We start from the raw sequence: 15,209 nt of genomic DNA, 5'->3' as shown, positions 1-15,209 counted from the left end.
AGCTCAAATATTGCGCTAGTCTGTTTACTTGTGGTCTCTTGGAAACACTGTTACACATAGGGCCAGAATAATGTGTCTCAGGTTCCAGAAGACACAGAGCTGCTCCCAAACGGAAAATCATTCCCCAGTTCTCCACTTTTACCACTACTTCTCTGCTGCCCCTTCCCTTGTCTCTGCTTTATGTCTGTCCCTTGCTCTACAGATACACCAGCACTGGGTGCAATTCCAGGAGCAGCCCTCTCTCCTATAGCGGGTAGGACAGGGCCTCTTCCCAGCTCCCCCGGCACATGTACTCTGGTGTATCATAGATCTCCAGCAGGGTGGAGGCTATGGTCTTAGCATGGTCTATGGTCACAGACTCTTGGAATGTCAGAGCTAGAAGGGACTCCAGAGAAACTAAGTTCACTGCTGTTCAAACCTATTTTTCAAGTACAGCAAAGCAACTTCTCAAGTTAACCTTGCATGGAAAACCGAAATGAAAAAGTGATAAAATCTGTGGAAATGAGACACAGAGGTGGGATGGAGGAGAGGGCATGGAAATCTTAACATGCGAAGTCCTTCATTGTCAACACAGGCACGTTCAAGCAGGTATGCATGCACACACACACTGTCGAGGAAACACAATTTAAAAAAAAAATTTTTTTTTAAATTTGCCCTGGCTGGTGTGGCTCAGTGGATTGAGCACCAGCCTGCAAAACAAGCAGTTGCCAGTTCAATTCCCAGTCAGGGTTGCAGGCCAGGTCCCCAGTTGGGGGCCTGCAAGAGGCAACCACACATTGATGTTTCTCTCCCTCTTTTTCTTCTTTCCTTCCCCTCTCTCTAAAAATAAATAAGAGCAGAGGCTGAGGGAGGTGGGTTTGGCTGGGGTGGGGTAAAGGGATGGGGAGAAAATGCAGACAACTGTAACTGAACAACAATAAAATAATTGAAAAATTGAAAAATAAATAAATAATTAATATTTTAAAAAAATTTTCTCCAAATACAGAAATTCTCTCCACAAAGTCAGTAGGAAAGAAAGCAGTTTCATTACTGAATAAACATTAAACCAGAATATGATGCACAGCACAGCACCCTCTAAGAGACTGCAAAGGCAGAAAGAAATTTCATTTGCCTTTTTGAAAGAATAAACAAATGGGACTTTATCAAAATAAGAGGGTGCATGAGGGACAACCACACATTAATACTTCTCTCCCTCTCTTTCTTCCTCCCTTTCCATCACTAAAAGTAAATAAAAAATGTCTTTAAAAACACAGTGGTACATTTACACAGTGGAATACTATGCAGCAGATTGAAAGAAGGAGCTCCTGCCATTTGCGACAGCATAGATGGAACTGCAGGGCATAATGCTAAGTGAAATAAGCCAGGCAGTGAAAGACAATTACCATATGATCTCACCTATAAGTGGAAACTAATCTACAAAACAAACAAGCAAGCAGAATATAACCAGGGACATTGAAATAAAGAACAAGCTGACAATAACCAGAGGGGAGGCAGGAGGGGATAACAAGTGGAAAAGGGGGAAGGTCCATCAAGAAACATGTATAAAGGACACAAGGACAAAGCCAAAGTGGGGTAGGATTGAGAGTGGGAGGTGGGGGATGGGTGGGGTGGTGGGGCATGGTGGGAGAAAATGGAAACAACCTTACTTGAACAACAATTAAAAAAGAGAGAGAGAGAAATTTCACTTGCCCTTTTATATAGCCAAGCAGACACAACCAAGTACATGCACATTTTCAGGATGAATAATAACCAGTCCTTAGGTAAGAGGTCTTGACAGAACTACTGGTGACACATAGCTCATCTAACTTTACTGGGCAGTTGGAGTGACCATCTGTGTTAGATAATTGACTTTAGGCAGAGGAAAAATAATACCGCCTATCTTCTTAAGGACAGGAGGTGGTTTCACAACCTTGAAGCTGGGTACCCGCAGATGTCAGATTCTTTCCTCCCAGAGAGTCTGTAGGGTAGGGTGTTCACATTCCAAAGAGATGCTTTCCAGGTCCTTAAGAAAGATGTTCCTGAATCGTAAAGCTAACAAAAGGCTTACTTAGTTCCAAAGAGTACATGTTCTGATATTTTCTAAAGTAAATGTTCTGACAAAAAGGAAGAGAAGGTAAATCTCTTCCCTTAGTTTCAACAGGGGGAATTAAGCCTATTTTTAATTCATATTTGTTCTTGTAATACACACACACACACACACACACAGCACTCCTTTAAATTATAATCCTGAACTAAGCTGTCTGACTCCTGCTGTTCTAATACAATCCAGACTCATTCTGAGTGAGGACTTCATAGGCAGCCTTAAGGTCAGGGTCAGGGCCATATTAAAAACCCAACTTGTCTACCAGCTCTGCTTTCAACAGAGTTAAGAATGAGAGCAGTGATTCCCGCACTGGCTACACCTTGGAACAAAGTGATGTTTGGGCCCCACCCCAGATGGGAAATGGTCCCTGACCACCGCTATGATTCAAAGAGAAAACAGCTGATTCTAATGTGCATCCAGGGTTCAGAACCACTTAGCCACAGACTTGAGAAGACCCTCAGTCCTGGCTTCACACTACAATCTCAGGAGAGTTTATAAAATCCTGATGCTCAGGCTTATACCCCAGACCTAAAATATCAAGACCTCTGGGCTTGGGACTCAAGTATCTGTATTTCTTAAAGCTCCTTTGCTGAGGCCAGAATACAGCCAAGGCCAAGAACGACTGGAATGAGAGTTTGCCTCTGCAGAGCAGCCCGTTCAAAGCATTGTTCCAGGGGTATGGGCTTGTGGGCCGGCCTTACCCCATCACTCACATGGGCATCTCTGTAGTACCTACTGAGTAGTGTTGCTCTTAACAAATGACGTAAGTTTAAATCATGTTTAGTACAGTAAATGTCATTTGTTACTAATAAATAGTAGCCATTATCCTTACAGGTCCATGTAATATTTAAATAAAAATTTTAAACTCTATTTCAGCTAATTTTTACTTTGGACATAAAATTTACCATCTAATGGGAATTTTCCTTTCTGTATGACTCTGTTGGCTTTGTGTGTTTTATTTCTGTGTTCCCTGTTCTTACCTATCCTGGTCCCTTTTTGGTCCTCCAACTACATAAAAAAATATCCCAGGTATACAGGACCCCTCCTCCTACCTTGTCTTGACAGCCTAGCTCTGCACATCTGGGCAACCATGTCCCCCAACACAGTGGTGCTTGGTAACAGAGGTCAAGTTTCCTAATTGAGGGTGAAAAAATAGAACTATCAGTTCTCAAACTTTAGCATACACTGGATTACCTGGAGGGCTTGTTGAAACATGGATCACTGGACCCACTGAGTTTCTGAGTTGGAAGGTCTGAAATGGGACCTGAGGTTCTGCATTCTAATATCAACATAAGAAACATGCAAACCTGGAGAGAATTTTTATGAGTTCATTTGAGTCAAACTGACAACAATAGGAGAGAAGCAACATCTCAGGAGACTGAGAAACTGCTCTGGAAATAGCAGTTTTGCAGCTTGTTTTGCACACTAGAATCCAAGGAGAAGGTGTAAGGAGGGTTACAGGAAATCTTCTGGTGGTAGATTAAGGAAGAGGGAGAAAGCAAAGCGGGGAAATCTCTGGGATCAGAAAAAAAATGTAAAATGGAGAAACATTTCTTTTACAGGGTGGGTACAGAATAGTTAACGGCTAACATGTACAGCACAGAGAGATGGTATGCAGGGAACAGTTAACAATGAGGGTTTCTGTGATCTTGTGCTCTGATACCTGTGGTTGTGCCTTGAGGGGCTGAGGAAAAAGGTTACTATAACATTTCAAAGGTATGTTAACCTTAGATGCAAAAAGACAATAGGCTCACTTATAAAAATTGACCTTTGCCTGGAAGCTACAGGCTTTGGACATCACTATCCACCATAACCAGCTTTTAGTTAAGAATTTTTATTTTCGGATCCTCCCATGTGATTGCTCTGGGTCTCTCAGTCGGTAAGGCTGCCATGCCGGCCTCCCCAGAGCTCCTCAGGGTTAGTATGTGGCCCCTCTCTGTCCACACTAATAAACGCATCACACTTTGAGAACCACTCGTCTATCCCATTCCTCTCTCTGCCATGCAAGCAAGCGCAGACCATTCAGAGCTCTTGAGAGGCATTTCACAAGTCTCCACTTCAGTCAGCTTTGAAAAGAAAATAATGTCTGTATAAACAGACTCAGTGGTTTTGAAGGAGGGCCCCTGACTGTGTGCCGCCCCATTTGAAAAGCTCCTTGTAGCCAGCACAGGGAGAGAGGGTTGCTGGTGGGGGCTGGTTTCAGACAAAATTCTTGTTTCTACTTTGCTGATGTTTTTCATCTCCACCCCCATGTGTTTCTCACCACACCCTGAGCTGACAGCATTTATTGCCCCAGGAAAATGTCTATCACAAACAGAAGAATGGGAGCACTTTCAAAATGTAAATTTATGGACATATTTCTAATTCTGTGGTTCACTAGAAGATGGTAAAGAAATAAGAGCCATTCCAAAAATACCAACAAATTTGAATTGACTTTAAGAATAAGAGCTTTTCTTTTGTGAGAATTGCAGGTCCCTGGGAAAATAACAAACACTAAGTAAAGGAAAACTTCACTTTAAAAAATAAACAGACAGATAACAATAAAACAATGTGAAGAAAAAATAAAGGGACAAAGGTTGTGGAAAACTAAATAAATAAACAAATGGAAGGCAAAGGCGAATGGGGGGGAAGGGGGAGAGTCAAGAGAATTGTAAAATAGAGAATGAAGAAAAAGTCATCCTGATTCAAACCATATGTAGGTAAGATGCCTCCATTCACTTTAAGTACAATATCTTTGCCATGATTTTTGCCAACACAACACTAACATTCTTTTATGAAGGCCTAGGGACCTCAGCTCCTGCTTCTTATCAACCGCTTTAGGGCTTATCATAAGGTTGCTGGATTAAGCAAATAAAACCACAGGGTGCCAAGTTTAACTTAAATTTTAGATAGTTCAAATATATAGTACATGCTTATACTAAAAATGTTTTCATTGTTTACCTGAAATTAAAATTTAATCAAGCATCCTGTGTTTTATCTGGTAATCTATATCACCACCCCACTTTTAATCTACATTTTCTACATAAACTCAGGCATTCATGTCCCAACCAGGAATCAAATCCACAATGTAGGTGTGTGCCCTGACTGGGAATTGAACCCACAACCATTCGCTGTATGGGACGATGCTTCAACCAAATGAGCCACCTAGCCAGGGCTCAGCCCATATTCCTTATTTTCTATAAAGTAAGCCAACTACCTGTTATCTTTACTACAGCTTTGGGAAGATGAAAGTTTTTAAGCACATATAACTTCATCTTCACTGTGTGGTCTAGCTTTTCCCCAGAGCTTCTCAGCCATTTCCACAACTGCGATTCTACTTGACTCAACTTTCCCTCTCTATCATCATTCTTTTTTTCTACTCCTCTCATACCCAAACTCCGTTTCAAATTCCGAATATTTCTAAGACCTTTTCAATTTGACTTTTCCTGGCCTTTTTCTGGGTCTCACTTTGCACCCCAAATAGAATATCAAAGTATCATCTAGGAGCTTTAAAAATACAACTGACCCTTGAACAACATGGGAGTTAGGGATACCAACTCTCATGCAGTTGAAAATCCACTTATGACTTTGACTCCCCAAAACAATTAATAGCCTACTGTTGACTAGAAGCCTTACTGATAACACAAGCAGTTGATTAACACATAGTTTGTATGCTATATGCATTATATACTGTATTCTTATAATAAAGTAAGCTAGAGAAAAGAAAATGTTAAGAAAATCATAAGTAAGAGAAAATCTATTTATAGTACAGAACATATTTATTGAAAAAAATCCATGTATAAGTGGGTCCGTGCAGTTCAAACCATGTTGTTCAAGGGTCAACTGTATATAGATACAGATGCCTGCAGTCACTCCCAAAGATTCTAATTTGATTGGCCTAGCATGGGACCTAGGCATTGGTATTTTTAAAGTCCTCTCAGGAATTCTAATGAGCAAACAAGATTGAGAAATACTTATTTAGATCAGTGCTTCTCAAACATTAATTTGCATAAGAATCAAGGAGGATCTTGTTCAAAATGCAAGTTCTGGCTTAGAAGGCTGGAGCTCAGACTAGAGTCTTGCATCACCAACAGCCCCCAGGAGATGCCAATTCTACTGATCATAGGACATTTCCAGCAACAAAATCTTGGAGGGAATCAAGTGCCAGGTGTTAAAAGCCTCCTTTGAATTGAGGGGTCATCGCTGACAGATGGAACAGATTTGCAGATGTTGCAGTTTGCCAGAACGCCAGCTATCCTGGGTGGGTGGGAGGAAGTTCATAACAGCATGAAGGTAGGACAGCATTTCTTGACCTCATTACCTTCCTTGCTTAGGACTTATACAGAGCCAAGATGTTTAAATCCAAACACTCCCTTAATAAAATAACCAGACCCAATAGTTACTGATCTCTTCATTTGATTCAGAGCACTTTATTATAGCTGCAGCTTGATTGCCTAAACTCCTTTGAAAAGCTTGTTAGAGAGTTATGAGTCCCCATTCAGTAGATGCAAACACTGTGGCTCAAAGATGATAACGCATCCAGGGCCATTATTAAAGTTGTCTACAAATATTTTGTAGTATCAATGTTTCTATTAAATCCAGAGGGTCATGATATGGTATTGCATACTTGAAATTTACTGAGAGTAGATCTTAAGCATTCTAAACACACACACATACACACAAAGTTAATTATGTGAGGTGATGGATGTGTTCATTATGAAAAAATATCCAGATGTAACCTCTAATTTACAACACAATTAATTATAAACCAGTGCTTCTCAAATGCTAATATGTATACAAATCTCTGGGGTCTTGATAAAGTGCAGACTGATTTCACAAGTCCAGGAAGAGCCAAGGTTGGGGGAAGACAAGCTTCTGGGTGCTGCCTGTGTCTGGACCACACTTGGGGCACCAAGGGATTTAACCTCACCTCAGTGGATTCAGCTTTCTCAGCTCTGACATTTAGTGATTCAGCTTTCTCAGTTGTGGAATTCTTCTCATTATACTCTGTGTTACTAAGCACTGAACAAAATATAGTGGCAGAAAGAACATACTGAAAGTTCTGTGCTTTGGTGTTGTTTATGTCCATTAAAAAATTGGCAACAGTGCTTTGGGAAAATACGTTTTTTTCCTCATTGTACTCTAAGTTGTCTTCTAAAAAGTAGATGGAGGCATGTGGAGTCTCCACATTTCAGCCTTCCATTTCATTTCAGATGCTTACCTATAAGACATTATAGGTAAGCAACATTAGTGGCAACACTTGTATGCAAAGGAAAAGATTTAACAAATCATTATTGGTTCATATCTGTTACTATCTTTACTTTAACATGAATCTGTGGAAAACTCATGATTTTTACTTTGCAAAAATAGCCAATCCATGTTTTGGTGGTGGTGGGTGTGTGTGTGTTTTTTTTTTTCTGTTGTTGTTATTCACACTTACCTTTAAAATAAATCCTTTTTTTTTCTTTTGGCTTGTGTCACAAAAAAAATATGGTCAACTTTCCAAAGATTCCAAGCTAACAATGATGGCATCTCAATGACATCAAAATTGAGATGTCTAAAAGGAGAGCTAATGTTTGTTTGGAAAAAGACTGCCTAGTTGACCCTGGCCAGGTAGCTCAGTTGGTTGGACTATTGTCGCAATATGCCAAGGTTGTGGGTTTGATCCCTGGTCAGGGCACATGCAAAAAGCAACCAATGAGTTCATGGATTGGTGGAACAATAAATCTGTCTATCTATCTATCTATCTATCTATCTATCTCTCCCTTCATCTCTCTTTCTAAAATCAATAAATAAAAAATTTTAAAAACATTTTAAAAGATTACCTAGTTGATAGTGTCTTTAATATCATCCACTTACAGTTCCCAAGAGGACTGGTAAGTTTTCAGAGGTCTCCAAAACTCTTTGCTCTTGGATTAAAGAAAAAAAAAGAGAAAAGAATGAGAAACATCACCCCTTTCACACCTACGTATACTCAAACACACCTACACGCACTGCTATCTGAGCATGTTCCCATTCTGTGTTTTTGACAGTTACTATATTTTTCAGCAATGACAAAGAGAGTAATGGTGCCTCCATTACCCTCATACAAACCATCACTTTAATGTTTGTGATAGATGTATTGCATTAAGAGCACTGATTTTCCATTCATCCCTGTGCCTTTGGAAGTGATCTCTCACATGGACTCTGGACTAAGCTGTGTGACTTATTTTGGCCAACAGGAGAGTAGCAAACTTGATGCATGCAGAAGCTTGTAAAAGCATGATATCTTCTTTTGCACTTGGTGTCTCTGAGTTCATGCCTTAGTTGTCCTATTAGAGGCTTATGAGAGACTCAAAGAGTACATTGGAGTTATCTCAGCTGAGGCATACCTACGCCACTCATTCTCCAGCTGATAACTCTTGACCTTAAAAATAAAAGCATTTTTACTAGCAATATTGGTTCATTCAGGAATAGCAGAGAAATGCAAGGAATAGCGGGAAATTGCAATTTAGGATATGCAGGGTATGGCAAGGCCATAGGCAAGTCTGGAGAACAAAGAAAGGAAATGTTCTTTTATAGAGGAAAGTGGAAGTTGAAAGGAGCTCTTGTAAACACAGAGCCCATTAGAGGAAACTGGCAGTTTGAAAAGTAATGGCTTTTCATTGTCTGGGTTGTAACAGTCTCTCATTGGCTGGGCTGTCATTGGGGGAGGAGAAAACCTTCCTTCCTCCTGCTGGGGTAGTAGAGTAGATGTTTAATTCTCTACTACCCCAACACCATATCTGTTGCTATTTGGGACAACCAATGATGAGCAGTAGGGCTTGAGAACTACAGTCCCCCACTATTCCAGTCTTGGTTGAGGTCTCCTATATTAATTTTCATACAACAAATACATTAGAAAGCCCAGCGAGATCAGCAGGACCCAGTCTGCATCAGCAGAATAGCCTGGCCACCTCCTGGACTCAGTAGAAGCAATACATGGATTTTCTTTAAACCACTAAGTTTGGGATAGCTTGTTCCTCAGAAATATAGACAGAAACTACATTTGGCATCATCCTCTGAGAGAGGCAGAGTCATATTCTTTCTGAGTTGGAAGAGTGTGTTGCAGCCTTTCAAGGCCAGGCAGATTCACATGGGATTCGGGCAGACAGAATAAAATTTGCAGAGCTGTGAGAAGGCCTGACACACCTTTATTCAAAGGTGGGGCGATCCATGCACACTGCAAGCCTCATGTCATGTTGAAGGAAGTCCCAACTCCCTTATATACTAAATGCACACAAAGCAGGCAGGGTGCCAAGATATTCACCCTATGCATGCGGGCCCACTTAAGATAATGGGAATGCTGCTTATTGGGCCCATTCTCAAGGTTATGGGAATACTGCTTCTCTTAGTTGCCCAGACATCTGGGTCAGGAAGCCTGACTGACTTTATTTACCCTATAAAAAGTCTTCACAGTCCTTCTACTTGAGGAGTCGCAAACCTAAATGCCTATAGATACCAGGAGTAAATTTTAAAAAGTAAAGCTGTCTAGCCATTAGACAACAGAATAGTAGTGATAGGTGAATAAAAAACATATAAATATATCTAAAACCATTTCATACTCTGTGTTAACAAAAGACTTTAAAATACCGTGTGAGCCAAATATAACCCATCAATTAATTGAATATGGCTCATGGGTTCCAGCACCTGGAGTCTGATTTCTAGTTTAGTCTCTAGATTCAGTGATGTAAATGTCTTGGCCAGGTTCCCACAAGTGGTTAAAGATTAATCCAGGACTTCAACCAGGCCTCTTTCCATCACACCTACAAAGTGGTGATTTTATTAACATTTTACTGCTAAAATCATTCACAAGATTCACAGAGTTTCAGTTAAAGACTCCAAGGCCACATAGCTAGTTAGTGGACCATGTAGGATTCACACTCAGATCTGTCTAGCAATCACACATACTGTGCATCTCTGTAGGTTAACTATGAACATTCCAAATGTCCTAGACCAGAGGTCAGCAAACTATGGCCCACAGGCTCAATTCAGCCCAGACAGACACCTTTTTTTGTAGATAAAGTTTTATTGAAACAGAGCCAAACTCCTTTTTTTATGGCTGCTTTCACACTACAATGGCAGAGTTGAGTAATTGTCACAGAGGCCAACAACAAAGCTAAAGATATTTATTATCTGGCCATTTATGGAAAAAGTTTGCCAACTCCTGGCCTAGTGGCTTCCTTCTGCTACAAGGTCTTCAAGACAGACAGGGTCTCCAGCTTACTCATTGATGGGACCTCTAATTCAGGCTCATCATAACTCTGGGAACATGGCTTGCTCAAGGTCAAAAGTGGGCAAAGTTGGAAAGATGACAAGACAGTGGAAGATCATTTTGACCTACCATTAGCCTAAAGTTTCACAATCTTAAAGTTTGCAGTGAAGAAACCCATTCCCTAACAGCAAAATAAACAGCAGCTATAGATAGCATCAATATAAACACACCTGCCTACTCCTTGGCACTTGGAGCCTTTGTTTTGCATTTCATTCAAACGTGGGAAGAATCCATTAGCAGGACTCCTAAAAGTTTCCAAAGCCTTTAATCAAACAAATGATGAGGAAAATCTGTCAGTTTTACTGAACAGTGAAGCCCCATTTTTTATTGGAACAGGAAACAAAATACTGTGATGTGAGCTTATATTACAGAACAGAGGAAAAAGACTTTTAAATGAAATGGTGAAGTGTGAAAGCCATATTCTACCATAATACAACGAGTGAAGTCACAGTACTGCTCATCCCTGACAGAAACATGTTCCGGCCTATTGTCCTATTTTCATTATTGCACGAGAGGAGCTGGAAGACTGCTTACCAGGTCCCAAATCTGTCTCCACCCAAACTGGCAAACTGCTGTGAAAGTGAGCACTCCATTCGTTCATTTGAGAGCATATTCCAACCAGGGCAGAAAATGCATTTGCTCTGGAAGGAAGAAGTGATCTGAATCCTGGGACTAAATTTCCTATTTTCTCTTCTACCTTGCATTCCCGTTAGGTCCCAGATTTTCTGAGGCTTTGTCAAACCCAGAGCCCAACTTTTGGCTGTCTTGAGGTTTACCCAGGTAGCAATTTAAAATTACTGTTCCCTAGACCCCACCCCAAACTTGCTGAATCAGAACTTGCAAAAGGTGAAATGTGACATTTGGTATTTTGCGAACATCCTTCAGGTAATCTTAGACCATAGCCTGGTTTTACAGTCACTCTGAAAATGATTCCTCCAAGCTCATGAATGACTTTAATGCAAACTCACCTACTTTTGCTTACTTTAAATGAAGAAAAAAAATGGGGTGAAGTACAATGAGAGTATGTTTATCCCTTGAATTAATAAATAGACAAATTTCGAGGTTCTGCTTAATGCAAATACTCAATTATCCTTATTCATTACTTGTTAGCTCTTATACTTTAGAAAATCAATTAATCTCTCTGGGCTTTATCCCTCAGCTGTTAACTGACAAGTTTAGCTCAGGTGGCTCGAAAACCCTTTCAGTTGTATTCACTATCTCTTGTGTACCCATTCATGGAATAAACTCTGGACTATTTATTTTCATTTATCTCCCAACTCTTACCCAAAGCCCTGCCACTTTTAAAATATTCTCTTTGAAGATGTACAAGTCACCTCAACTCTATAGCTCACCTGGTACCTAACACAGGCAGAAAAAAAAAAAAGAAGAAGTAAAAGGGAGAAGAGAAAGGAGAGCAGGTAGGAGGTGGAAAAATTTTCAGTTTTGATTCAAATTATTTCCTCTAGGTCCTCTGTCCCAATGAGTCAGTAACTCAAGGTTATACATTTTACACTGCACAAGGACAAGGCACACAAAATGTATTCAGAGACTTGTAGATAATATTCATTTGACTATAACTAGTGAGCAACTGCATTCAAATATGTGAAAGACTAACCAAAGCCTGAAAATAGTCTCCGTGGGGGGCTGAACTTAGTACATTGGACAAAGAAAGCTGTATCCTTCTGAGGGAGTTCATCAGGCATCTCCTAGTGGGTAGTGTGAGAGCCAGAGACAGGGCAAGAGAGAGGAAGTCATTTCCAAATAAGAAAGGATCCAAAAGTCACTTTGTAATTGGTTACAGATGGGGATTAAAAAGTCGCCCACTGGGATTGGTGATTATTCCTGTATGATGTCAGATACACGACACCGTCTGCCTCTCCAGTTTCATACTGGAGTGTAGTTCTCAACCCAGTCCAGTGTGAGTTGCTGAAGGTGCAGCCAGGCATTGGGTTATGCAGGGATCAAGCCTTTCTGTGCATGGGCAAGGTTCTAGCAGAAATTTCTGTTCTATAAAAATATATTACTCTTTAACATTATTTTTAATGACTACAAAGTATCCCATTATATGAATGTGCTATCATCTTCACATATTCTGTTGTTGATATCCAGGATGTTTCCATTTCTCTGACATTAAAAAGAGAGCTTCAATGCAGAGTCTCAGAGCCAAATAATGCACAGACTCTCATTTGTTTTCTTTAAGTACATTTCTATAAACGCAACCACTAAACCAAAAATGATAGACATCCTCAAAACTATACTTTCTGCCAAAATTGCTGTCCAGAAACAGATTATCATTTCATACTTCCACTGACAAAAGGCACATGCTACAGCATTGATGTAGAAGATCACAGGCAAGGGTAAGCAGAGAATTAAGGACTCACTAAACTAGTGGGTGTCTGATTCTTCTCTAGTGGGGAAGAGTTGACCATGGGGAAGCCTGCTATGTTTTAGGTAAAGTTCGTTGCTATCTCAGTTAAGGCTCCTGTGGAAGCAGGCCCTGAGACAAGGATTCACTTACAAGAGTCTTATTTGGGAGGTGGTCCTAGGAACTAATAATTGCAGGGTGGGGTTGAGGGAAGAGGTGGGAAGATGTAAGACAGGGTATGAATGGTAGTGAATTAAGGACATATTATCAAGCAAGTTACCAGTGTGAGCAGCTGGAGATTGATCTTGCTGGGTTAATCTGGAAACAGTGTAGAAGACATTTCTCAGAGTTATCTCCTTGAAAGATGAGGTAGCTGGAGTATCTCTACATCAGCTCCTACCAGTCATTGGTTGAAGGCTGCTCTGAGAGGGAGATGATTGTACAGCACCTCCAGCCTGCTGTGAGCATAGTCAGGCAAAGGGATGCAGAGCCAGCTAACTCTGCAATGGTAAGAGCCTCGGGGCTGCAGTAACATTATGGGGGATGCATGTGAAAGGGCAAAATAGGGCAGTGATATACAGTCTCTTTCTCACTTTTCAGCCCATACACAACATGGCAAATCTCTCTTAGAAAGCTATCATGAGTACCCAGGCTATGGTGCAATGTCAGGGATGAGAATGAATCATGCCATCTTTTGGAGTATAAGTTACATGAAGTAATATGCACAAATTTGGAATTTCTCCTGCCAGCTATGACAGAACAACAAGGATCAGCTGTGCCCTGCACCCCCAAACCTTAACTAAAAAGCTGGACAAAATAAATGAAACAATCGTTTTCAAAGATTGGACAAGAAACAGAGCAGGACAGTGGTCCCTAACAGAAGGAAACAAAACAAGGTGAACCTTAATATATAAATTTCTAGAAATATACAGTCTGCCAAAACTGAATCAGGAAGAAGCAGAAAACATAAACAGACCAATAACAGCTACTGAAATTGAAGCAGTCATCAGAACTCCCGGCACACAAAAGCCCTGGACCAGAAGGTTTCACAGGTGAATTTCACCAATCATTCAAAGAAAAACTAACACCTATCCTTCTGAAACTAGTCCAAAAAATTCAAGAAGAGGGAAGACTTCCAAACTCCTTTTATGATGCCAGTGTTATTGTAATTCCAAAATCAGGTAAAAGCATAACAAAGAAAGAAAACTATAGGCCAATAACTCTGATGAACATAGATGCTAAAATCCTCAACAAAATATTAGCAAAGTGGATACAGCAATCCATCAAAAAGATCATACACCATGATTGAGTGGGGTTCATCCCAGGCATGCAAGGATGGTACAATACCTGCAAATCAATAAATGTGATACATCACATAAACAAAATGAAGGACAAAAATCATGTGATCATATCAACAGATGCTGAAAAAAGCATTTGATACAATCCTTCAACCGTTTGTGATAAAAACACTCAGCAAAGTGGGAGTAAGAGGGAGCATACCTCAATATAATAAAGACCAATATGAAAAACTCACTGCCAACATCATACTCAGTGGGCAAAAACTAAAACTGTTTCCCTTAAGATCAGGAACAAGACAGGGGTGTCATTTTTACCTCTCTTATTCAACAACAACAACAAACAACCAAAAAATGGTGAACCTATGATTTCCCCATTTTACTATCTGGAGAGAGTTTTCAGACTTCGGCATGGGAAGGGGAAAACACACAGGGACAGAGGGGTGGGGAAGACAAGGAAGCTAGAGTTTTCAGGGAAGAATATCAGAGGAGAGAGAGAGAGAGAGAGGGAGAGAGGGAGAGAGAGAGAGAGAGAATCTCCAGAGTTATGTAGGGGGTTCTCATTGAGTCTTTATTTTAATACTGATCAGCCTACTCATGGCAGGAAAGTGCCCAGGGAAAGCACCCCTGCAGAGGAGTAGGTGGAATATTACTCAGAGCTTATTCAGAATTGAAAATAGTCACCATTTCTAACAGCAAAATGGAGAAACCTCACAATACACATTTGTTTGAGTACTGAGTTCTCACCCCAGAAAATTCTCTTGAGTCCCTTTGCAATCATTCCCCCTAAACCTTTGGTTCTAGGCACCTCCTGATCTGCTTTCCACCAGTATGTATTAGACTTGTCTTTCCTTATGTTTTATATAAATGAAATGGTACAGCAAGTACTCTGAGCCTGGCTCCTTTTATTTAAGTGAGTAGTATTCAGTTGTATGGATATGTTATGAGTTTTTTCATTCACCAATTGACGAACATTCAGGTTGTTTCCAGGTTTGTTTGTGGTTTTTTTTAAAAAGATTTTATTTATTTTTAGAGAGAAGGGAAGGGAGGGAGAAAGAGAAGGAGAGAAACATCTATTGGTTGCCTCTCACATACCCCCAACCAGGGACATGGCTCACAACCCAGGCATGTGCCCTTCCTAGGAATCAAACCCATGACTTCAGTTTTCAGGATGATGGCCAACCCACTGAGCCA

The 15,209-nt window shown here is 40.4% G+C and overlaps 1 long non-coding RNA gene across 1 annotated transcript in view; it reads right to left on the bottom strand.

Moving 5' to 3' along the window:
- The window catches only part of LOC123479663 (uncharacterized), a 43,653-nt gene extending 35,710 nt beyond the window's left edge, over nt 1-7,943 (bottom strand). Inside the window, exon 1 of the long non-coding RNA XR_006655347.2 lies at nt 7,888-7,943. This is a non-coding gene — a long non-coding RNA (uncharacterized lncRNA). The remainder of the gene's footprint in view (nt 1-7,887) is intronic.
- Nucleotides 7,944-15,209: the final 7,266 nt, after the last annotated feature.

The sequence above is a fragment of the Desmodus rotundus genome, chromosome 6 (genome assembly GCF_022682495.2).
Source record: "Desmodus rotundus isolate HL8 chromosome 6, HLdesRot8A.1, whole genome shotgun sequence".
Classification (NCBI taxonomy): domain Eukaryota; kingdom Metazoa; phylum Chordata; class Mammalia; order Chiroptera; family Phyllostomidae; genus Desmodus; species Desmodus rotundus.
The sequence above is the reverse complement of the archived record's forward strand: the minus strand, read 5'-3'. Positions and strand labels throughout refer to the sequence as shown.